The sequence below is a fragment of the Carassius carassius genome, chromosome 13 (genome assembly GCF_963082965.1).
Source record: "Carassius carassius chromosome 13, fCarCar2.1, whole genome shotgun sequence".
NCBI lineage: Eukaryota > Metazoa > Chordata > Actinopteri > Cypriniformes > Cyprinidae > Carassius > Carassius carassius.
Window position 1 is genome coordinate 23,177,490 of NC_081767.1, and position 25,094 is coordinate 23,202,583.

Here is a 25,094-nt window from a genome sequence, read left to right on the forward strand (position 1 = left end):
CGGTTGCTACTGTAAACATGCTTATTATGCTTGCCCTGCCTGAGTTCTTCTGATTAGTCCACTTGTTTAAAAATGGTACTGATTAGCTGTGCTGTGTGTCAGAAAAGTTGAAAACACTTCTTGAAAACACATCTTAATACTTGATGCTCAGGAGCAAGACGCTAAAAAAGCTGTGAGACAAGATGCAATGCATCTTCAGTGTCTACACTGAAAAATAAATTAAAAAGCAGAGCAAGTGCAAGCAAAAACACATTTTGTGTGCAAATTCCCCAAAAGCACACCTGTCCTCAACAAGCCATACAATTTGAGGTATAACGAATGTTTATAGCACAAAGTGTAATACTTTAAGAACTGTTCAGATTTCTAGATTACCAAAAGTTTGGAGTTGGTACTTTTTTTCTATAAACTGTATTGTGCAATATATTACTATTTAAAATAATGAATTACAATTTTCTATTATAAAATTTTTTCAAATGTGATGGCAAAGCTGAATTTTCAGCAGCCATTACTTCAGTCTTCAGTGTCACATGATCCTTCATAAATCATTCTTATATGCTGATTTACTACTCAGTAATCATTTTTCATTATCAATGCTAAGAACAGTTGTGCTGCTTAATATTTTTGTGAAAACCGTGGACAGTAACCTACTCAGGTCTCTAGGCGGTTCCAGAGACAGTCGAGGGAAAATACCCTTTCCTCTTACAATAATGTTCTCGGCCTCATGGAAGGCCACTTACAGCTGAAAGGCCCTTTGAAAGACTTCTGGGATCCCTGGGAGGTAATATACACTGAGCCTCATATCTGTATAAGGCTCTAGGTGACCCTTCAAAAGAAACATAACCATGACACTTGATACACTTGGGCAACAAATTTGATACACAATGTATAAAAAGTCATCAGGGTATAAAAACATGAAGAACATCTCACCTTGCTGGGGACAATGTGTATACAGTACATATCACTGCTGAAATGATCCTATTGATCCTATTTAGAGGGCAGTAGTGGCCTTATGTTTAGAGAGTCAGGATTCTAACCCAAAAAGGTCATGGGTTTGAGTCTTGGTACCGCAGGGATACCAATACAATGACTGAGGTGACACCCTTGAGCAAGGCACCGAACCTCCACCTCTCACTGTCTGGGCGCCGCAGCAAAAATGGCTGCCTACAGCTCTGGGTGTGTGCTCACTACTCACTGCTGATTGTGTGTGTGCACTTGGGTAGGTTAAATGCAGAGCAAAGTCAGTGTCATTTGTGAACAGCGTATACAAAACAAAGGACCAAGGGCCTGACCCTTGAGTTTGATTTCATGGATGGGCCCTCCTTCCACCTCACACAATGCCAACACATGTATGCTGAAGTCAGCGTGGCCAAGAAATGAGAAGGTCACCAGTTTAGTGTCCGTATATATATCACTAAAGAGTTTCCATTTTGTTGTAGATCATTAAACTATTATGCTACTTTAGAAGTCTGTCCTAAATGAGTTTTCAGAGGTTATACCGACCTCTTTCACACCCACACTTGGATGCACATTGGCTGTGAGACTGATGGGTTTGCTTCCCAGCTCTGTGCTCAATGGCCTTTGTGCTAAGTATTTCCTATTTTTCTATTCTGCTCCTGTCTGTTAGTTACCATGATGCAATTCATCCTCTTCCAAATGAGACATGATTATGTCAGCCTCCCTGCAAAAACAAAAACACATTATGAGGGGTCTTCAACAATCATCAGATCTCCATCTCTTACTTCACAATTTTGTTCTACCTAAAGGGTCAGACGGAAACCAAATTGGGTCCGTCAAGATGGCCATTAATTACACAACGCATTAAATAATTGAATGGATCTAATTTATCAGAAGAAATGTTCACATGGGAAATCTCAGGCTTTAAAGAAAAGGAACGGAATATAATAAGAGCCACACTCACTCAGAATAACCTTTGATGGTACCAGTGTCATAATATCTCCCTTTTGGCAAAAAAAAAGCTAATAAAAAATCTTGTAAAAACTATTCAGATTGAAAGTAGTATTGAAACTGGGCAGGTTGTAACAAGGGGTGCTATTATAAATGGAGTCAGCAGGGGGCAGTGTTTATCAAAAAATCTATCTTGCTTTCTTTCTTTCTTTCTTTCTTTTTTCCCAGCCTCCAAAAGCGAGGAGGTGATTGCTTAGTACAGATAATGAATAAGCTCCACAAGACCCTTGGAAATTGAAAAACACCAGCCATAGAACATTTTTTTATTCCTCTAAAATCCATCTGAATGATGTTTGTTTTAATATGTGTGTGAACAAGTATCCCCATCCAACATCCCTGTGAACCAGACTGAGAGCACAGAACAAATGACAGTGTAGAGATTTTTAGATACTAATGCAGCGAAGGGAAGTCGGGTGCAGGTGTTTTCAAAGGCTGGAATCTCTCAAGAGACATGTGCTGCCAGAAATGCTGGCTAAGCTCAACAAACATATAGATAAGCCACACATTTACCTGTCCTCCTCGATATGAATGCATATGTGATGAGTGCTCGAGTAATCTAATGATTCTCTAGGAGGCTGCGCTTCATACTTTTATTATCAACTTGAAGAACCAGTGAGATACTGAAATACTCAAAGGTCTGCTAACATGATAAGTTTCGAGTAAACATCCCACTTTAAATGTATCCTCATAATTCTTACTTATTATCAGAGAGGCATCAGAGAGTTGACAGCCTCTAGTCTCACAAAGAAGCTCTTCTCAGACCTGTTTGGGTCCGTATTGCCGTCAGCTTCTCTCTGCTCTAACAGCTCCCACTGCGTCTCCCTGCTCTCCCCCTAGCATCTCTGTCAGTCCCTTGACTCATCTCATCAAAAAACCTACCAGAAAAGAAGGAAAAAGTAATCAGTCTCATATCAGCCACAGACACCATAAAAAAAAAACTGTCCATTAACAAGAAATCCGCTATGTGTTGGGAGCCCAAATGGATCAACGAAGTGGTGCAATAATACCAGCTTCGCTCTTGGTTTTAATTACTGATAGGCTTTTAATTAGCAGGCTGGACAATGCATGCTGAAGCCCCTGTGACATTGATAGAAAAGGTCATAGTCTTATTGGATCATGCAGAAGGTGGGAAGCGAATAGCAGTGCAGAAAGTGATTAATCTTCAATGGCTTGCACTGTAGCCCCATGGAGGCAATATCGATTAACAGAGGTGGAAAGTAACGAATTACATTTACTCGCGTTACTGTAATTGAGTAGCTTTTTTGTGTACTAATACTTTTTAAAGTAAATTTTTAAATCTGTAATTTTACTTTTACTTAAGTATATTTTGTTTAAAGTATTGTACTTCGCTACATTTTAAAACACATTAATTACTGAGTAAAAAAAAAAATCGCTCCCTGGAAACTACGTCAGTAAATAATGGGCAGGAGGGCAAACTGGCGCTAAAATCACAAGAAAGATGCAGACGGTAGTGGTGGAAATTATGATTCTTTCTAGAGATTCGTTCATTTTCAGTTCGTTCACCAAAATGATTCGTTCAGAATCGTTCACTGATTCGTTCAGTGATCATTTCTTGGTATTACACAAAATATGCCAGCAGGTGGCGAAAAAAGAGTGTATTATGTGTTATGTCTTTAGTCAACGAACGTATTCACTTGTTACAAAAACTGATCTGGCTTTATTAAAATGTGTGTATAATCGCATTCAGTATATACAGTCTAATTAAGTTGTTCAGATGAACAAAGCACAAGGTTTTCTTGCCTAATTAGCATTTTAATTGTTTGGTCAGACAATTTGTATATTATATATTCACATTTTAAATCGGGGATTAAACGTGGAGTTGCTAAATATCAAAACAAGCGTATGTGCACAGTAACTGTAACTGCGCTTTGCATTTTGCGAGATTGACATGCTAAATGGCAGACTAACCCAGTTTACTCTCATTCATTTTGTTCACAAACGAGATAAGCGATGTACCAGTTAATTTCATTCACGAACGACATGTATCCGTTCATTCAGGTTCACGAATGACATGTGTGCCAGTTCAGTCATTTCATTCACGAACGAGATGTACTAAATCATTCAACTCGTTCACGAACGATAAGATCTCTAGATCTTGTTCAGACTCATATGAAACTCGTTAATTGAAGGGCGTATTCGCTCACTACATTCAACAAATCACATGCTCTGTCACATCTCATACTCAAAGGCTATTGGCTCGAGGTTGTAACTCTTTGACAGGATGGAATGGTTGTTACTCGGTTCACTGAGCTGCGCATGCGCTGCTTATAGCGCCGCACTGCTGTGGAGGGAGTAACTTCAGTGAACGAGAAATACGAGTCAGTGGATTTCGTGAACGAGAACGATTCGTTCAACTAAAAGATTCGTTCAAAAAGAACGATTCGTTCACGAACGACACATCACTAGCAGACGGTCAAAACAGGCGTTAGTGGTGCAGACACCGCTGAAAACGAAACCCCGTCATATTCTGAAGTTGAACTCGAAGGAAATGAAGTGAACCCCTGGCCATATGTATGCTCTATTATGCAGTGTAAGCTGTACTTGCCTAGGAAGACCAAACTAGCAGCTTATAAAATCTCGACAAGACATCAACCCTTCGCAAGAATGTAGAGCTAAGCTAAATGATTGCATCGTTGCATTGGTGGTTAAAATGAAGCTTTGACATTTTAGCAAGAGGTTTTGCACAAATTAGCCAAAAAGACAGTGGTGAGGAGTGTGCTATATATATATAGTCTGCAATAATATCATATTTTTTGTTTTAATGATGTGCGCGTGCATTTATAGTGCGTTCTTTCACTGTGTGATTCAGTATCCTAAAATGCATTTAGAATGATCACAAAATTGAAGATATAGGGGCAGAAAATTCACATATTTATATAATTTCATATATTAAATCAAAATCACACAAAGAATTCCGTCTTTTCCTCCAAGAATCATCATGAATATATACATACATACATATATATATATAACAGTTCAGTAAACAAGTTAATTAAGAGACTTGCGTTTTAGACACCATATTGCCTTTTTTAGCTCTATTTCTACAACAGAAAATAATTCCAAACACAGCCACCAAAGCACAGTTTTGCGTCTCTGAATGAATCAACCGTTTAAATGATTCGGTTCAATCGCAATGACTCACTTATTAACAGTGACTTGCTGACACATACTGGCCATTTTAATTTCACATTTAAAGTATCATTTTTTAAATAATGAATTTCTTATCATTTCAAATGAGTATTCAACATTTTATGTCTTGTATATCAAAACATTATTCATGCATTTGTAACTGCAGGTTAAATGCATTCTTGTCCTGCACTAAACAGTGTAATACATCTAAATGCCACTTCCAATGAATCTTCTGCATTTCCTCTGCATTAAAAGATGAGTTTGTTGATACTTATTTGCCTGGTAACAGCCCAAATGTTTTATTATTCTAAATAACTGATTCCTTTAATTAAATACAACTAGTTTGAGATTAATAGACCTATCCCAGGGGTGTCAAACTCAGTTCCTGGAGGGCCGTAGCCCTGCAGAGTTTAGTTCTAACCCTGCTCCAGCACACATATCATGTAGTTTTCAAATAAACCTAAATGATTAGATTAGCTGGATCAGGTGTGTTTAATTAGGGTTATATCTAAACTGTGCAGGACTGTGGCCCTCCAGGAACTGAGTTTGACACCCTTGGCCTGTCCCATTTTTGACTCCCTCCCACTGTTAAAATGTAACTAAGTAATTTTTACTCTGAGTAAATTTTAAATGAGCTACTTTTTACTTTTACTTGAGTTGATTTTTAGACTGGTACTTTTACTTGTACTTAAGTAAAATTTCATTAATGTAATGGTACTTTTACTTGAGTAGAATATTTTTGTACTCTTTCCACCTCTGTCGATTAATCTGACACAGGACATGGCAGCCACTAAACAACGATTTAATACTATAAAAACTCAACCCAAAGTTATCAACAGCTGAGATTTAAAATAAGGCTTTGTGCAAGCAATTTTTATTTCTTAAAAAAGAGACGTGAAATAAGCGTGAATGTAAAGCTGAGAGGGTGTTAGATCGGCATATGGGATACACATGATTGCAACAATTAAATGGTTTTAATTAAAACATCCTGTCAAAAATGACAAAAATACAGTGGGAAAATGTAAACTGCAAGATATTAACACTAACAATGTCTTGACCTTGTTGTTTCCGATTGCATTATTTGATTATTTAAAAAAAAAAATTCAATCAGTCAAGTCAAGTCAAGTCAAGTCACCTTTATTTATATAGCGCTTTAAACAAAATACATTGCATCAAAGCAACTGAACAACATTCATTAGGAAAACAGTGTGTCAATAATGCAAAAATGATAGTTAAAGGCAGTTCATCATTGGATTGAGTTATGTCATCTCTGTTCAGTTAAATAGTGTCTGTGCATTTATTTGCAATCAAGTCAACGATATCGCTGTAGATGAAGTTTCCCCAACTAAGCAAGCCAGAGGCGACAGCGGCAAGGAACCGAAACTCCATCGGTGACATAATGGAGAAAAAAACCTTTGGAGAAACCAGGCTCAGTTGGGGGGCCAGTTCTCCTCTGACCAGACAAAACCAGTAGTTCAATTCCAGGCTGCAGCAAAGTCAGATTGTGCAGAAGAATCATCTGTTTGCTGTGGTCTTGTCCTGGTGCTCCTCTGAGACAAGGTCTTTACAGCGGATCTGTATCTGGGGCTCTAGTTGTCCTGGTCTCCGCTGTCTTTCTGGGATGTAGAGGTCCTTTCTAGATGCTGATCCACCATCTGGTCTGGATACGTACTGGATCCGGGTGACTGCAGTGACCCTCTGATCTGGACACAGACTGGATCTGGTGGCTACGGTGACCTCGGAATAAGAGAGAAACAGACAAATATTAGCGTAGATGCCATTCTTCTAATGATGTAGCAAGTACATAGGGTGTTATGGGAAGTGTTTCCGGTTCCGGTTTATCTAATTAATGCAGCCTAAAAATCCTTTGACCGATTTGGATAATAAAAGCATATTAGTATGTTATGTGAATGCCAGGTTAAAGAGATGGGTCTTTAATCTAGATTTAAACTGCAAGAGTGTGTCTGCCTCCCGAACAATGTTAGGTAGGTTATTCCAGAGTTTAGGTGCCAAATAGGAAAAGGATCTGCCGCCCGCAGTTGATTTTGATATTCTAGGTATTATCAAATTGCCTGAGTTTTGAGAACGTAGCGGACGTAGAGGATTATAATGTAAAAGGAGCTCATTCAAATACTGAGGTGCTAAACCATTCAGGGCTTTATAAGTAATAAGCAATATTTTAAAATCTATACGATGCTTGATAGGGAGCCAGTGCAGTGTTGACAGGACCGGGCTAATATGGTCATACTTCCTGGTTCTAGTAAGAACTCTTGCTGCTGCATTTTGGACTAGCTGTAGTTTGTTTACTAAGCGTGCAGAACAACCACCCAATAAAGCATTACAATAATCTAACCTTGAGGTCATAAATGCACGGATTAACATTTCTGCATTTGACATTGAGAGGATAGGCCGTAATTTAGATATATTTTTGAGATGGAAAAATGCAGATTTACAAATGCTAGAAACGTGGCTTTCTAAGGAAAGATTGCGATCAAACAGCACATCTAGGTTCCTAACTGATGACGAAGAATTGACAGAGCAACCATCAAGTCTTAGACAGTGTTCTAGGTTATTACAAGCGGAGTTTTTAGGTCCTATAATTAACACCTCTGTTTTTTCAGAATTTAGCAGTAAGAAATTACTCGTCATCCAGTTTTTTATATCGACTATGCAATCCATTAGTTTTTCAAATTGGTGTGTTTCACCGGGCTGCGAAGAAATATAGAGCTGAGTATCATCAGCATAACAGTGAAAGCTAACACCATGTTTCTTGATGATATCTCCCAAGGGTAACATATAAAGCGTGAAGAGTAGCGGCCCTAGTACTGAGCCTTGAGGTACTCCATACTGCACTTGTGATCGATAGGATACATCTTCATTCACTGCTATGAACTGATGGCGGTCATATAAGTACGATTTAAACCATGCTAATGCACTTCCACTGATGCCAACAAAGTGTTCAAGTCTATGCAAAAGAATGTTGTGGTCAATTGTGTCAAACGCAGCACTAAGATCCAATAAAACTAATAGAGAGATACACCCACGATCAGATGATAAGAGCAGATCATTTGAAACTCTAAGGAGAGCAGTCTCAGTACTATGATACGGTCTAAATCCTGACTGGAAATCCTCACATATACCATTTTTCTCTAAGAAGGAATATAATTGTGAGGATACCACCTTTTCTAGTATATTGGACAGAAAAGGGAGATTCGAGATTGGTCTATAATTAACTAGTTCTTTGGGGTCAAGTTGTGGTTTTTTGATGAGAGGCTTAATAACAGCCAGTTTGAAGGTTTTGGGGACATATCCTAATGACAATGAGGAATTAATAATAGTCAGAAGAGGATCTATGACTTCTGGAAGCACCTCTTTTAGGAGGATGGTATAGGGTCTAACATACATGTTGTTGGTTTAGATGATTTAACAAGTTTATACAATTCTTCCTCTCCTATAGTAGAGAATGAGTGGAACTGTTCCTCAGGGGGTCTATAGTGCACTGTCTGATGTGATACTGTAGCTGACGGCTGAATGGTTGCAATTTTATCTCTAATAGTATCGATTTTAGAAGTAAAGTAGTTCATAAAGTCATTAATGCTGTGGTGTTGGGAAATGTCAAAACTTGTTGAGGCTTTATTTTTCGTTAATTTAGCCACTGTATTGAATAAATACCTGGGGTTATGTTTGTTTTCTTCTAAAAGAGAAGAAAAGTAATCGGATCTAGCAGTTTTCAATGCTTTTCTATAGGATATGTTACTTTCCCGCCAAGCAATACGAAATACCTCTAGTTTTGTTTTCCTCCAGCTGCACTCCATTTTTCGGGCTGCTCTCTTTAGGGTGTGAGTATGCTCATTATACCATGGTGTCAAACTGTTTTCCTTAACCTTCCTTAAGCGTAAAGGAGCAACTTTATTTAAAGTGCTAGAAAAGAGAGAGTCCATAGTTTCTGTTACATCATCAAGTTGTTCTGAGGTTTTGGATATGCTAAGGAATTTGGTTACATCAGGAAGATAACTTAAAAAGCAGTCTTTTGTGTTAGAAGTGATGGTTCTTCCATACTTGTAACAAGAAGTAGAATTTACAATTTTGGCTATATGAAGTTTGCACAGAACTAAATAATGTTCTGAGATATCATCACTTGGCTGAATAATTTCAACACCATCAACATCAATTCCATGTGACAGTATTAAATCTAGAGTATGATTTTGACAGTGAGTAGGTCCTGAAACGTGTTGTCTAACCCCAGTAGAGTTCAGAATGTCTATAAATGCTGATCCCAGTGCATCTTTTTCATTATCAACATGGATATTAAAATCACCAACTATTAAAACTTTATCTGCAGCCAGAACTACCTCGGATGTAAAATCACCACACTCTTTAATAAAGTCTGTATGGTGCCCTGGTGGCCTGTATACAGTAGACAGTACAAACATAACAGGGGATTTATCATTAACATTTGTTTCTCTGGATAATGTTATATGAAGCACCATTACTTCAAACGAGTTATGCTTGAAGCCTGCCCTCTGAGAAATCCTGAAAACGTTGTTATGAATTGAAGCAACACCTCCACCTTTGCCTTTTAGACGCGGCTCATGTTTATAACAGTAATCTTGGGGGGTGGACTCATTTAAAATAATGTAATCATCAGGTTTTAGCCAGGTTTCTGTCAAACAGAGTACATCTATATTATGATCAGTGATCATATTACTTACAAAAAGTGTTTTCGTAGAAAGGGATCTGATATTCAATAAGCCAAGCTTTATCATTTGTTTATCCATATTGCTTCTGTTTTTTATTTGTTGAACCTCAATTAAATTGTTAATCTTAACTTGGTTTGGACGTTTTTTGTTTTTTCTAGTTCGGGGAACAGACACAGTCTCTATAGTGTGATATCTAGGTGAAAGAGTCTCTATGTGCTGAGAATTAACTGACCTCTGTGACGGGAGGCAGCTAGCAGACGGTCGGTTTAGCCAGTCTGTCTGCTTCCTGACCTGGGCCCCAGTTAGTCAAGTATAAACACTAAGACTATTTGCCATATTTCTAGAGAGATCAGAATGAGAATCAGAATGAGCAATGTCAAGGATTGTCCCACTTAAACAGTGCGAGCTGAATCTGAACAGTGAATGAACACCAGTAAACGGAATTCACACATGCACACCCTATATATTTAAGATGAACCACGTATTTACAGAATAATGTAAATTCACTAGTGAAACTGACATGCTAGTCTAACATGTTTTGTCGAAATTGGTGGCTATTTTTTTTTTTTTTTTTTCGTGCAATCTGCTTACACCACACTGACAGTTCGGTTTAGGGCTGGGCTTTCATGGTAACAGGCAACTGTTGCCTCGTTAAATACATTTTCTCATGACATTGGGTTGACTAGCCAGAATGTGTAAGCCTTGTTCTGAATACTCTTTGCCAGGGGTCACCAAACTCAGTCCTGGAGGGACAGTGTCCTGTAGAGTTTAGCTACAACTTGTCTCAACATACCTGGCTGGATGTTTCAAGTGTACCTACCTTGATTAGCTGGTTCAGGTGTGTTTAATTACGGCTGGGGCAAAACTCTGCAGGAGTTTGGTGACCCCTGCTCTTCGCAAAAACACACTAAAAATAGATATGGTTTATACAGAAAAAAAAGGTTTTAACATCTTTGTGTGAAATGCTGATACATACTTACATTAATATCTAAAAAAATGTTTGAATAACTGGTTTCATTTTGCACTTAAAATACAATTTTAATTAGATGCCATTTTAGTCAGTGTAAAATGGACCAAAATGATTTAGTATAACATGAAATATTAACTAAATGTAAATTATATCTTCATCAAAAGAAAACAATATGAGTATAGAAGTGAACTAAAAATATATTAATTAAATTAAACACATTTTTAGATATTTGATATTTAAATATTTACATTTTAATTTAAATTAAACATTGGTTGTTATCTAAAAACATACTTAAAAACGTATAGTTTTTATAATTGCTCCACTACACGGCACTGAATGCTCTATTTGAGAACACAGATCAAATGTTGACTGTTATTGTAAGGTGCTGCATTTGAACACCACAGAGACTGTAAATGCTGCTGACCCATTATTTAATCACATGCTTCTCCACTACTCACTTCCATCTGCAAAGTGTGAGCTGCCATACATCGTTACCCATGTATTCAGTTATAGTAAGTTACTGCATCTCCTTACAGGGCTTACAAAGGTTGACTGGACATCTGTCCGTCTTTAACAGCTGAGTGCTGAATTAAAGCATTGACTGCTTAATCTTTTGGGTCTTTTTTGGGAGTCATTTAATCCCCCCGCCCCAATTTATTTTTATTTTTTGTTGTTGTTGTTGTTGTTGTTTGTCAACAGAAAATCAATAATCCTTGAACATTTCTCTCAAGAAGTCAGTTATGCAGACTTTAAACTGCTAAATATCAGCTTATATAAGTCCATACAGTCTATCCCCTTTCATGCTACATTGACAGGCTACATTAAAAATACACTAGCATGGAATTAAAGCACAACACATCCAAGTTTACTCTGTGGAGAGGTGCCCCTGTGATCCTAACCATTTTAGCTTATACACTCACCTAAAGGATTATTAGAAACACCATATACTGTGTTTGACCCCCTTTCGCCTTCAGAACTGCCTTAATTCTACCTGCCATTGATTCTACAAGGTGCTGAAAGCATTCTTTAGAAATGTTGGCCCATACTGATAGGATAGCATCTTGCAGTTGATGGAGGTTTGTGGAATGCACATCCAGGGCACGAAGCTCCCATTCCACCACATCCCAAAGATGCTCTATTGGGTTGAGATCTGGTGACTGTGGGGGCCATTTTAGTACAGTGAACTCATTGTCATGTTCAAGAAACCAATTTGAAATGATTCGAGCTTTGTGACATGGTGCATTATCCTGCTGGATGTAGCCATCAGAGGATGGGTACATGGTGGTCATAAAGGGATGGACATGGTCAGAAACAATGCTCAGGTAGGCTGTTGCATTTAAACGATGCCCAATTGGCACTAAGGGGCCTAAAGTGTGCCAAGAAAACTTCCCCCACACCATTACACCACCACCACAAGCCTGCACAGTGGAAACAAGGCATGATGGATCCATGTTCTCATTCTGTTTACGCCAAATTCTGACTCTACCATCTGAATGTCTCAACAGAAATCCAGACTCATCATTTTTCCAGTCTTCAACTGTCCAATTTTGGTGAGCTCTTGCAAATTGTAGCCTCTTTTTCCTATTTGTAGTGGAGATGAGTGGTACCCGGTGGGGTCTTCTGCTGTTGTAATCCATCCGCCTCAAGGTTGTGTGTGTTGTGGCTTCACAAATGCTTTGCTGCATACCTCGGTTGTAACGAGTGGTTATTTCAGTCAAAGTTGCTCTTCTATCAGCTTGAATCAGTTGGTCTATTCTTCTCTTCTCTCAGATTGTAAAATACTCAGACCGGCCCGTCTGGCACCAACAACCATGCCACGCTCAAAATTGCTTAAATCACCTTTCTTTCCCATTCTGACATTCAGTTTGGAGTTCAGGAGATTGTCTTGACCAGGACCACACCCCTAAATGCATTGAAGCAACTGCCATGTGATTGGTTGATTAGATAATTGCATTAATGAGAAATGGAACAGGTGTTCCTAATAATCCTTTAGGTGGGTGTACTTAAAGAATTACAAGCTAGATACACTTTGTATTCAGACAATATGTTTAAAAATGTCCCAGTGATTTTATGCCCATACAGTGAATGTCATTGGGGTATAATAACTGTGTTTCAACGAAGAAAGTAAGTCAGTAAGGTGTGTATATTATGACAAATTTTTATTTCTGGATGAACTACCCCATTTAGGTTAGATTTATAATTTGAACCTGAAATCAATGGCATCAGTGGTCCTACCAAATATGGCATTGCTGTTGATCTAACAAGAAGGCTCAATGGTAGGAAATGCAGAGTGGGCTGCAGTTGGTCATGGTGAGCTTGTAGCAAGATTTTGTGTTGTTGAGAAGGCAGCCAAAGTCCAATGAGGTGCTTGAGAACTTGAGATTACTTGAGACTACCCTGTCCTGCTGAGAGTGGCCATGGGACCAGAACTCCAGCACATCCTCAACCACATGGGTGACAAGGTCCTGTTGATACATGGGGTTGAAACACACCCATAGCTCTTTTTGAGCTCTATAAAAGACAGCACCAGACTCTAGAACTAGACTTAGCCTGAAAGACCAAAAAATCTGATTCACGGGTCAGATTAATGGAAAGCATTAAAATATTACCTGCATACTTGCATGCATAGATGTGCAACAATAATATAATGGCATTTTAATATCTTTATTTTTGCTTTTTGGAAGAAATAATTAATGAGTCCCATTAATAACACTGCCATTAATGGTAAATAAACTGCAACTAAACTCAACCTGTTTACCTTTGAGGATGTATACAGTTCATACCCATCATAATCACACAATACAAAAGGCTCATGCAGAGTCAGTTCCATGGAGAGGTTCAAGGAAGACACACTCTTGAGAACCAGTCTCTGACACATCTGGAGCCTGTGCGTAAGATAAACTTCATAAATATATTGTAAAAACAACAGATTAATTAATACTACAGGATTAGTCGTGTATGTGTGTGTGTGTGTGTGTGTGTGTGTTACACAAAATCTACTGTCTACTATACCATACAAAGTACTGTATAATCTTACATAGGGACTGAAAATATGTTTCCGTTCCAGACTGAGACAAACAAATTCCAGACTGAGAATTTCCTAAACTACACTAGCATGTGCTGAGGAAGTAAAATTGAGACCAGCTAATATTAATGCTATTAGACACAATATCATTTTCAAGCACAAATATGTCATTTGTGCAATTTTACTGTCAACACTTAAAGGGCAAATATCATTCTCCCCTACTCTCTTGGTTTTCCTCTTCCTTTACTTTCCACTCATCTCTCTCTCTCCATTCCCTACTCGCTCTCTTTAATTAAAGCTCTACTAAGGGAGCATTAAGTAAATCTAGCAGCACAGACTGTCAAAACACAGACGAATGGGACAGAATCAGATAAAAAGAAAACCACTGAAAAAAATTAGCATTTTTAGTTCTAAGATTTTTAAAGTCAGGAGACATAAGAAGTGTTTGAAAATATGTAAGGCTGCAGCAAAAATGGGAGAGAAAAGGAATCTGACAAGGGGGATGGTGTTGTGTGTGAAAAGGTGTGTGTGTGTGTGTGTGTGTGTGTGTGTGTGTGTGTGTGTGTGTGTGTGTGTGTGTGTGTTGAAAGAGAGATAATAAAAGTGAAATAAGGTGGACAGAAAATCATTTTCATTATAATGATGGTTCCCCAGGAGCTCACTGTGCTTATTCTACGGCTTTTTTTAAAAAAACAGAAGAGGACCTGAGATGCCAGTGCTGAGCTGTGTGCGGGGGTTAAAATGAATTTGCCATCTCAGCTCACTTACAATCATTTTGCCAATGAGAAGTCAGTTTGGACGGCTCATTTGAATGAGTCGGCATAACAACTGCTTGGTCTTTACTGTCAATATTAGGGGCAGCAATCTATTTTCAATTTCAATAGACCATGACATTTGCCTATTCCTCTTGTCTTGTCTTTATGCAGTCCAGTGACTTACAAATGAATCAAAATTGATTGACTGGATGATAGATATTTTTTTCTGTACCATTCATAAATTAGGCTTAATTCCTGTACAAGGAAGCAGTTAATTGCCTCAATCGAACCACACACTGCAAACTATTTTTTCAGCAGTATGGAAAGCATCTCGTACTTCATAAAAAGTGAAAGGACATTTGATAAAGGGTACATGTACAGCCACTGAGCTGCGGCACAGATAATGGACCTGACATTTAACATACACACACAGTACATTAACAACAAAAGGAGTAATTTAAGGGATGAAAAAAATGAAAATGGTGTCATATTTATTCACTCTCATGTCATTCCAAACCTGTATGACTTTCTTCTGCAGAAAATAAAATAAGATATTTTGAAGAATATTTGAAATGGTTTTGATGACCAGAAAAATACATTTCTCGGAATATCTTCTTTCCACGGAAAGAAAAAAAGTCATACAGGTTTGGAAAGAGGGTGAATAAATGATGACATTTTCATTATGGGGTGAACTATCCCTTTTTAATATATAAAGTGAATAATATAATATATAAAATAAAACAAAAATAGACAAATTATTTTAATGCAAAAGTTTTCTGACACCAGTTAGCAACTTTGGCACCCCTAAGAAACTAAATCAACTAGAAAATAAACTATAATAACACTTGATGTTAAATAGAGGTTTTTGCTAACATTTTCCACATAGAAGTTGGGAGGAGATGTCTACTGCCGAGGAAACAAATTGGCATGTGACGTCTGCAGTCATGATGCACTCTCTCACATACAGACACCCGACAACAGCATAGCATAGCATACCAGTTTCTCTGTAACCACCTGCAATTCATAAACACACACATTTAAAAACACATTATATACACAAAATGGATCCTTTTCATATTCTCAATTTATGAATGGATGAGAATCATCTTTGATAGTATCATTTTTAAAAAACCTGCTCAGCCTTGTCAGAAGTGCACTAAAACAGAGCCCTATGTTTTCTATGGTGCCTGAGTGCCGGCATACTGACAGCTAACCAGCTGATGACTATGCAGTGCAGCAGTTAGGCGTGGAATGCAGGGGGAATAGGGGAAATGATCCCACAGTGGATGAGTTTTCTTGTGGGGACTGAGAAATATTAATGATCATTCCCTCCCGGTTGGCTTCAACACAAGCAAATGCCAGTCAATAGCCAGCCCCTCAGCAAAATCTTATCTCAGTCTTCTAATTGAAGATTTTTAAATAAACATCCATGTAGCGTATGTGTTTCTATGTCTATGTCCTGCCAGCAGGATTCTCTTTATCTAAAGGGAGAAGAAAAACTGGTGATAGTATAAAGGAATTGTGATCATGTATCAGTTTTATAATGAGTACTGAATGGCTAATGTATGGACACTGATTGTGCTTCAACTGACCCAAGAGTCTGACATCTGCTCTATGCGGGGGTATTGACATGGAGGATATGCATATAAGCAGTTTTTCCTCTGAAGCACCTCCTCTCTGTCCTACTTTTTCTCCCTACTTTCATTATATCCTTTCATTTTCTCATTACAAGAAAAACACAAATGAGAAGAAAAAAAAAAGAGCAAGCTCATCTTTGCATGCAAAAGTGCACCTCACCAGATGCTTAATTTGCACCACTACTTTTCATAACTGTTGGCGGAGGATTCAAATCAATTTTCATAATGCGGCCAAATGATTGATGTCCTGCACACTAACTTTTAATTGGGATTTTCTGACTGAGCAAAGAGAACAGGTGTTGTGTTAAGGGATTCTGATTAATAGAGTTTTATTTATCTTAAGAATGGGGCTCATGGTGATGGCTGAGTATAGCTTTTGGCACATTTATCATCATTCTCATTACTCCCTCCTCTTACAGTCCCCATAGGAATAAAGAAGTGAGAAGACTGTAGAGAGGAAATTGAAGGTAGAGTATTTACTGTTTCAGTGTGCACAATGTAATACATGAATATAGTCAGTATTAGTAAAAAAAATAAAAACAGTCATTTCATAATATATATATATATATATACATATATATGATCACAGAATGAAACAACTGTCCAATCAGAATCAAGTATTCCAGAAAATTGTGTGAGAATCTCACAAAAATGAATAGGCAGCTAACTTTTTCATATCCAACTCCTCAAACTGATATGGATTATGAGGCAAGCAGGACCTATATATTTGTGTTTGGCAAAGTATGTTTGTGAGGCGGACGGTGTGTTAGAGACTGATCAGGAGGAACCTTACTCATATCTCATATTCACTGAACTGTGAGCCATTGCAGAGCCACATGAATAATTCTGGAGAAATATACTGACTATCACAGGTAGTAAAGGGTTTTGGTAGCACTTTATATGAGGAGCCCTTTGAAATATATTTTAATGTATCCACCTTTTTTTTAACATAAGAGCGGGTACGGCGATTTGTAACTTCAATGTGCAAGGCTACTGGTGTCTTCTGCCTCCAGATATTTTAACTATACAAAAAACAGTCTGCTATGCTGCTTGATACAGCAAACAGGTATTTGTTTTCATATTATTTAAATTTATTATGGTCATAGACACACTAACTATTTGTTTGTAGTGCAAATAGTTTGTCTGTTTACTGCATTTTGTTATTGTTCTAGTTATTTACCTATAACTCCTAATGAATCAAAGTCAAAATCACAGAAACAGCTTACTTCCACTGTTGTGAAATAAGGTGGATATACATACTGTGATTTCCTAAATAAGCACAACAATATCCATTAAATATTGTTGCTTAACTATGAATTAAACTAAAATTCACATTTTTATTTAATGTTTTTTAATGGGTTTTTTTTTGTTTGTTTTTTTGCTTTTGAAAGTCTCTTATGCTCACCAAGGCTGCATATATTTGATGAAAATACAGTAATATTGTGAAATATAATTACAATTTAAATATCTTGTCTATGTTAATATATTTTTTGAAATGCAATTAATTCATGTGATGGCAAAGCTGAAAAATCTCCATAATTAACCAGACATTTGTTATATATAATATAATATATAATATAATTTAAATTTTTATATATATATATATATATATATATATATATATATATATATATATATCTATATATATATATATATATATATATGTATATATGTATATATATATATATATATATATATATATATATATATATGTATATATGTATATATGTATATATATATGTATATATGTATATATATATACACATATAAATTTTAATTATATTATTCACATTTACTTTAAATGTATTTTAACATTAAAATGTTCTATCATTTAATGAATTAATTCAATTATTTATTTCTTATCTTTACATGAATTAATATTACATTAATAATAATACCTTTGAATGTGCATTAACAGAGAAATACATGTTTTGGAACCAGAGGCTAACAGGGCAGTGCTAACAAGTCAAAGCTTGAACCCATGACATAATAGAATCATTTTCCTGTATATTAATGTATAGCAAAATATTTATGATTTAGATTAAACCAGTGGTTTTCAATCCTGGTCCTGAGCACACACCACTCTGCACATTTTGTATGTCTCCTTATTTTACCTTTCTATTTCTGAGGTAGGTCCCAGGACCAGGATTTAAAATAATTGATTTAAGCACATATATCAATATAGTGCACCTTGTGTCAAAAAAGTTTAGTCTCTGCTGATTAGTCCCAGGACGGGCCAATGGTAACACAGTCATGATCAGCAGTAGGCTGCCCTTGGAAGAGGGAAACTGCAAATTCAGTATTCAGCAAGGAAGACACGCCTTTGAGCAGGCAGAGGAAAGAGTGAGGGCCCTATCATTTGAACTGTGCCGGACTAAAGGAGGTCAGCTGGGAGACATAGATCACTCCGTAAGTCTTCATTTGAAAGAGAAGTGGCAAAGCAAGTGGGAGAGAGATAGACGAGGGGAAGAGAGATAGACTAGCCGGTCGATAGGGAGCTAGATCGAGTTGGGGCGATTTCCCCTTGAGAAAGAAATCAAGTGAAGAACAAGCCAGCTGAAATTTCAATAATAAGATCAGACCTGCATTAGACGGTTTAACACCATTGATTGCTTTAAACTTCATCATCGTGCTGTAGAGCTTTACAATGGAACCAAAAGCCAGTCTCAGGAGAGACATATCTTTCTGAATGTGACGAGTGGGGCGGGGCCGAGGGACATGGGAGCGAGGCCGGGGGAGTGATTGGAGATGAACTACACCTGTTCGTCCCACCGGTCTCGAGGCCCATGGAGGAGATGGAAGGATATAAAACTGGAGCGACGACAGTGAAGGACGAGAGAGGACCAGGCCTGGGCTTTTAGTTGTGTTGTAGTTTTTATTTTGTGCGCACCAGTCGTCCGTGAGGGGCTGGTGCGCTGTTTTGTGTTTATTTTGTTATTAAAATGTTGTTGATTGTCCGCAGGTTCCCGCCTCCTTCTTCCGGATGAATATCAAGGTTGATATCGTTACAGTGGTGCCGAAGCCCGGGAGAAGGAGGGACGCGCTGCTGAAGATCCCTCGCCGCTGTGGTGAATCCGCGGTGCCATCGAGCTGGCGAGGAGTGTGCCGCCATGGACGCTCGAGGCGGTGGACTGGAGCGAGTTGCCGGGGACGGGCGAGCTCGCTACCGGCCGCCCACGATGTGGAGAGACGGCTGCCGTCCGTGAGGGAGCGGAGGAGTCGGCGCCGTTCGCCAGGTGGCCGGAGCCTGCTGCCTCCGCCGGAACGGGGAGGAGCAGGGAACGGGGGACTCCTGCCGGCTGCCCAAAACCGGAGGAGCCGTCGCCGTCCACCGGGCGGCGGAGGAGTGTCGTGCCGTCCGCCGAGGGCCGTCCAGTGCCACCGCCAGGCACCGCGGAGGAGATCACCCAGCTGGTGGAGGGCCGAGCAGCGGTGCGTCTGGGAACCGGAATTTTTTTTTTTTTTTTTTTTTTCCTCTCTCCCCTCTCTCGTCTCTGTCGCTCCTCCTTCCATCTCCTTTTCTCTCGCCTCGCCTGTCCTACCCCCAGGTTCCCGCAGGTCCCCGGGAGCGGCCCCCCCGGAGGGAGGGGGGGGGGGGAGTAGAGCGCAGTCTCGGGAGTACCCCCCGGCCTGCGAGGGGCGATGGGGGTATGTGACGAGTGGGGCGGGGCCGAGGGACATGGGAGCGAGGCCGGGGGAGTGATTGGAGATGAACTACACCTGTTCGTCCCACCGGTCTCGAGGCCCATGGAGGAGATGGAAGGATATAAAACTGGAGCGACGACAGTGAAGGACGAGAGAGGACCAGGCCTGGGCTTTTAGTTGTGTTTTGGTTTTTATTTTATGCGCACCAGTCGTCCGTGAGGGGCTGGTGCGCTGTTTTGTGTTTATTTTGTTATTAAAATGTTTTTGATTGTCCGCCGGTTCCCGCCTCCTTCTTCCGGATGAATATGAAGGTTGATATCGTTACACTGAAAAACTCACAATACTAGTTTATCACAAACTACATAAACAGATGGACGCATAACAGCAAAAGACTGCGTTTCGAGTATTTTCAATTCACATGGCACTCTTGTCAGCATCTGCCTGGCACTCGCACGCTATTGAGTGCCTGTAATGAAATTCAGGATCGACTTAAGCTGGAAAATGATTGTTAAAAACTCTGGGCTTATGAAAGTCCTCAGCCTTAGTGGAGAAGACAGGATCAGTTTACCAATGAGTGTCGGCCCATAATCTAGGATACTGCAAAAGAGAGACCAAAACCAAAAATGGAAATTAAGAGAAATTAGGATCTATAAAACACATATTTTGGTACAACTCTTATCTAATCTAATCAACATAAAAAAAAGCAGAATGGACATCAGGTGAGAAAACTAGGCCCTAGAGAAACCGTACTGAAGCTATTCGTCCCTTCTGTCCCAATAAAACCCACCAAATCTGGCTGGGATTGGGGAGTCGTTGACAGCTGCAAAGTCCTTGTGACATCAGTCAGCACATGAATCCAGCCAAAGTTCAGCTTGGCAGCAATGACAGAGACAGAAGATCCCTGTTCAACACAGGAGAGCAGGAGCTCCTATAGAAAAAATAAATACATATACAGTATCTAGCAATGACATTCTTTCATCAGAAATGTAATGAAATCCATTTGTGATGTTTCACTGATAGTGATATAAAACAAATATTAAAAAAATCATAAACCGAAACACTGCGTAGGAAAATGCTATGATACCAGATCTATTAACTGTGAACATAAGCTCTGACAAAGAGAAAAAGCTGTGTATGCATGAAATTATCAATTTTAATCATTTGTATGTACACAACTAGTACAGACAGAGGGAGGTTGTTTAATGCAGCATCTCATGTAATAGCTGAGGAGAAGTATCCTGTCTCATGTGAAAATGTGGCAAGGCTTCTGCTCTAAAAGAGCCTTCCACTCTTCCTGTAATAATAAAAAAAAATACCTTTTGCTCTTTACTGTGTATTCTTTAGCATTGAGCTACATGAATTGTATATATATTTTAAAGTACTTAATGTAATTAAAATTATTATATTAATAGAATTTTAGATTATTTCAAATTATAGTTTTTCCAAGTTTTTAACAGTAAAGTAAACATTAATATAATATGCGCATACACTCACCAACGGTGGGTCTTGGCAACCTTGTATAGCACAAATGGCTGCACAAAGAAACATAAATGTGTCATATACTTGAAGATCAAAACACGTATCTCTAATTTCTGATCAAGAAATTTGGAAAGGGCTGCAAACACATAGACTTAACCTAAGAAAGAAGTCCATAGCAAGCAGGGAGTTCAGTATCATTGATGAGCTCAGTTGATTGCTCTTAGGGACAACCCTTAACAGGAAACAGTCCTGGAACTGAAGAACCCGGTTCTTGAGGACCACATTTGGCATAACACATCTACAGGGATACTCAGAAATAAGTTTTGTGTGTGGAAACCACTTCATTTACCCTACAAACTATATATTATCTAGCTTTGATTGGGAGAGCCAAAACTTCCTTTCCAACACTTTGAATGTCCATCACTAAAGCATGGTTGCAATTTGTGCTGCTTAATATTTTAGTAGAAACTGAAATACTTTTATTAGGATTCTTTGATGAATAGAAAGAACAGCATGTATTTCAATTAGAACTTTTTTGTAACAATTTAAAAGTCTTTACTTTCACTTTTGATCAATTTAAAACATCCGTGCTGAATAAAAGTATTAATTTATTAATTCAATTTTACTGACCCCAAACTTTTAAATGGTAGTTAATATTCTTCATAAGATTTTATATCTCAGTTTTCATATCATAAAACTTAACTATAATTGTTTAAATCACAATTATAACAGCTTTGAACAGATTTAACAGCTGCTGGTCTAAATATAGTGCTCCACAAATCAATGTTACTCCAAACAGTTCAGACAGCAATATTCCTCTCCCTGCAGTGCTCTGAAACTGCACATATGGGATCACAGACAACTGTCACTGAGAAATGTAACCAAGAAGAAAGGCAAAGTACTCTCCAGGTGCTTTTTTTTTTACTATGCTAACATGTCTGGGAGGCTACCAGCCAGCTGTGTGATGAATCTGGGAATATCATCCCATTCCGCTAATATGACGAACCACAAGCCCCTAATATGTATTCTTGTGCTGAGGCCTCATTAGAGCATGGTGAGCCACTCTTGTGTCACAGACTGGGAGAGGCACATTTGCACACTGACAGGAGACAGCCACATCCACAGGAAGCACAAAGACAGGCGGACACGTCCAACAGATTAGCCCTCCAAAGTGCTGACAGCTCCCACTGATGGGAAAAGACCAGCACATGACAGGTACGCAAGGTTCCTGGCAACCAGTGAAAGGGGTATGGGCGAGATAATCACAGCCCTAGAACAAGAGAGAGAGAGAGAGAGAGAGAGAGGAAGGAGCTACTATTCTCATTTATCACTTTTTCCAATATATTCCACCCCCCATTTTTCTATTAATGTAATACAGAGACCCTTTTTCAAAAGTCTAAGCTGTCTGAGGTTTAATAGGGATTAAAGGTCTTCTCTGCAGTTTTAAAGACCCAAGTTTCAATCACTTGAGAGAATGTTGATGTTTTTGGCATGGACAGGTCATAGGAATCGTCTCGACTGGTCACTTCAGCTTTTGCATAGGGAAATTGATTCAAATCACTTTGAGATATTCAGTGAGATAACATGTTGATGGCTCGGCATAGAATCAAAAGGACCAAATATACCTGCATATCAATCTCAGCCATAGCACGAACTGTGCCTGTGCTGGGTGATAAGATAAACTCTTTCAGGCTCCCTTCGGTTTTGTCTCCCGGTCCGCATTCACTTCTATTTAGCTGAGCGACCTGGTCTGTGCTGGTAATGCTTGCCTGTTCTGTACCATCTCCGGGAATCTGCAGTTGCTAAGGCGATGTTTGCAGAAACCCTTGGGTCAGTGAGAGAAAGATTACTGGTTACATAATTAATATGCAAAACAAGCATTAATCGCTAACATTGATCTTGACTGATGAAGTGGAGAGTGCACTTCCATTTACCAGAGGACACCTCCCAAAAGTTGAGCTCTGGGACACTGAAGTGGAATTTAGGTCCAATTAAACACCCCCTGTAAGAGATGAAGGGATGCGGAAACATTTTTTTTAATCTACTCGCCAAGAATGAAGGTCATTGAAAATGTAACACTATAAGGAACAATGGTAATTCCAATGGTAATCCATCTTAATCAAGGGAGTAGTTTGTTTGAAAGATTTCAGCAGAGCTCTGCTTCGTTCATTTAATTAAGGTTCAGCCTCTATAGATTTATTTAATCAGCCATAAGCTAATGATTAAAACAACAAAGAGTGAAGGAGAAACATTGGTGGTTTTTGCTAATGGTCATAAGAGGGGGTTGATAAAAGGAAGGGAAGTAAAATATAGGTCAATCTTTGCATCAGACAAAGGATATCTTCACTGCTCTAAAAACAACTCTAACTAAGCTTAAGCACTTCTTGGGCTGCATCTGAATATGCCTACATTACAACTATTCAGTATACTTTTTTGAAAAACAGTATGTAAAAATAGTAGTATGTCTGAGATCAAAGTATTCCTAAAACTGTACATGGAGGACCTACAACTTCTGTTGAGATTGTGAAATACACATCCAATGACCACTTTACTGTCCCATGAGGCCAGGGGAGAGGATTTGTAAATGGACCTGAAGAAACGCAACTGACGCTGGTAGATCACATCACGGTTTTAGTACATCCGGATTACATTCACACTACACTCATACCATACCGAACAAACTTTTTTAACAGTCACAAAGTAGCATAAGCTAAAATTTCTAAATATAAAAGGTTTTACTATGATCTTTTAATAGTATGTTGCCTACCAGGGGGAATGTGTATGAATGCGACAGGCAGTCTATCATATGTCACGGTTGGGTTAATATTTTAAAACTGCCATTAGTACATAATAATGGGAAACAACGGGGACTGGCAGGAAATTTTCAAGTGTTGTGGAAAATTAGCAATTCGAGACAAAAGAGGTTAATTTAACAGATACCAAGCAAAACCTTTGACATTTTCAAATGTTTAAATAATAATTCATTTATGACAGAATTTGATCAAGTGGTAAACTGTGTCTAGCATGGAGAAAAACAAGTGTCTCTTCTGATAAGAAGATTATTAAAATGCCTTAAACTTAAACTTCATATATTTAAACATTTCCATCATACTGTGTACAGGGAGCGATTTCACTTAGGTTTTAAATGTGATATGAGTGATTTCCTCATGGACAGCAAAAGGCAACAGCACATTTAAAAATTACTAACAACCAAATACAAAGTTAAATATTTTACTTTTAGAATGGAATATATATATATATATATATAGAATTTAATTAATAGAAAATAAATATTAATTAGTTGAAAATAAACAAACAAATCTTTGTCTTGGCCTCAACTATGAACATTGATTAGGCCAGGGTTAATTAATGAGGTTTACCTGAATGTGACAATAACAGGCTCAGAGTTTCCCACCACAATGAAGTGTAACTCCTCAGAGAAGACAACCAGTTCGTCAGAAGAGAAGTGGGCCTCCAGTGTATAGGAGGCTTTGGGTGGGATCATGCCTTCAGAGGGGTTGAAGGAAAAGCAAAGACCCAATACTGTACTGGGCTTAACTAGTTTATACGCACCGCTTATTATTGTTACTCAGAGGTAGCTAAGAGGATGAGAATACAGACAGAGATAACACAAAAGAAACTTCTAACTTTCATTCTTTCACCAGTGGGATCAGTTTATGTTGTTTAATCACTTGGATACTTCCTCAAAAAGAGGCCCAAAGAGACAAATCATATTCAAACTAAAACTTCCAGGACAATTATATTATT

General features: G+C 38.4%; 1 pseudogene; it reads right to left on the reverse strand.

Annotated features, from left to right (window-relative positions):
- Positions 1–1,348: 1,348 nt before the first annotated feature.
- LOC132155486 (uncharacterized) lies at positions 1,349–24,831 on the reverse strand (annotated as a pseudogene).
- Between the last annotated feature and the right edge of the window lie 263 nt (positions 24,832–25,094).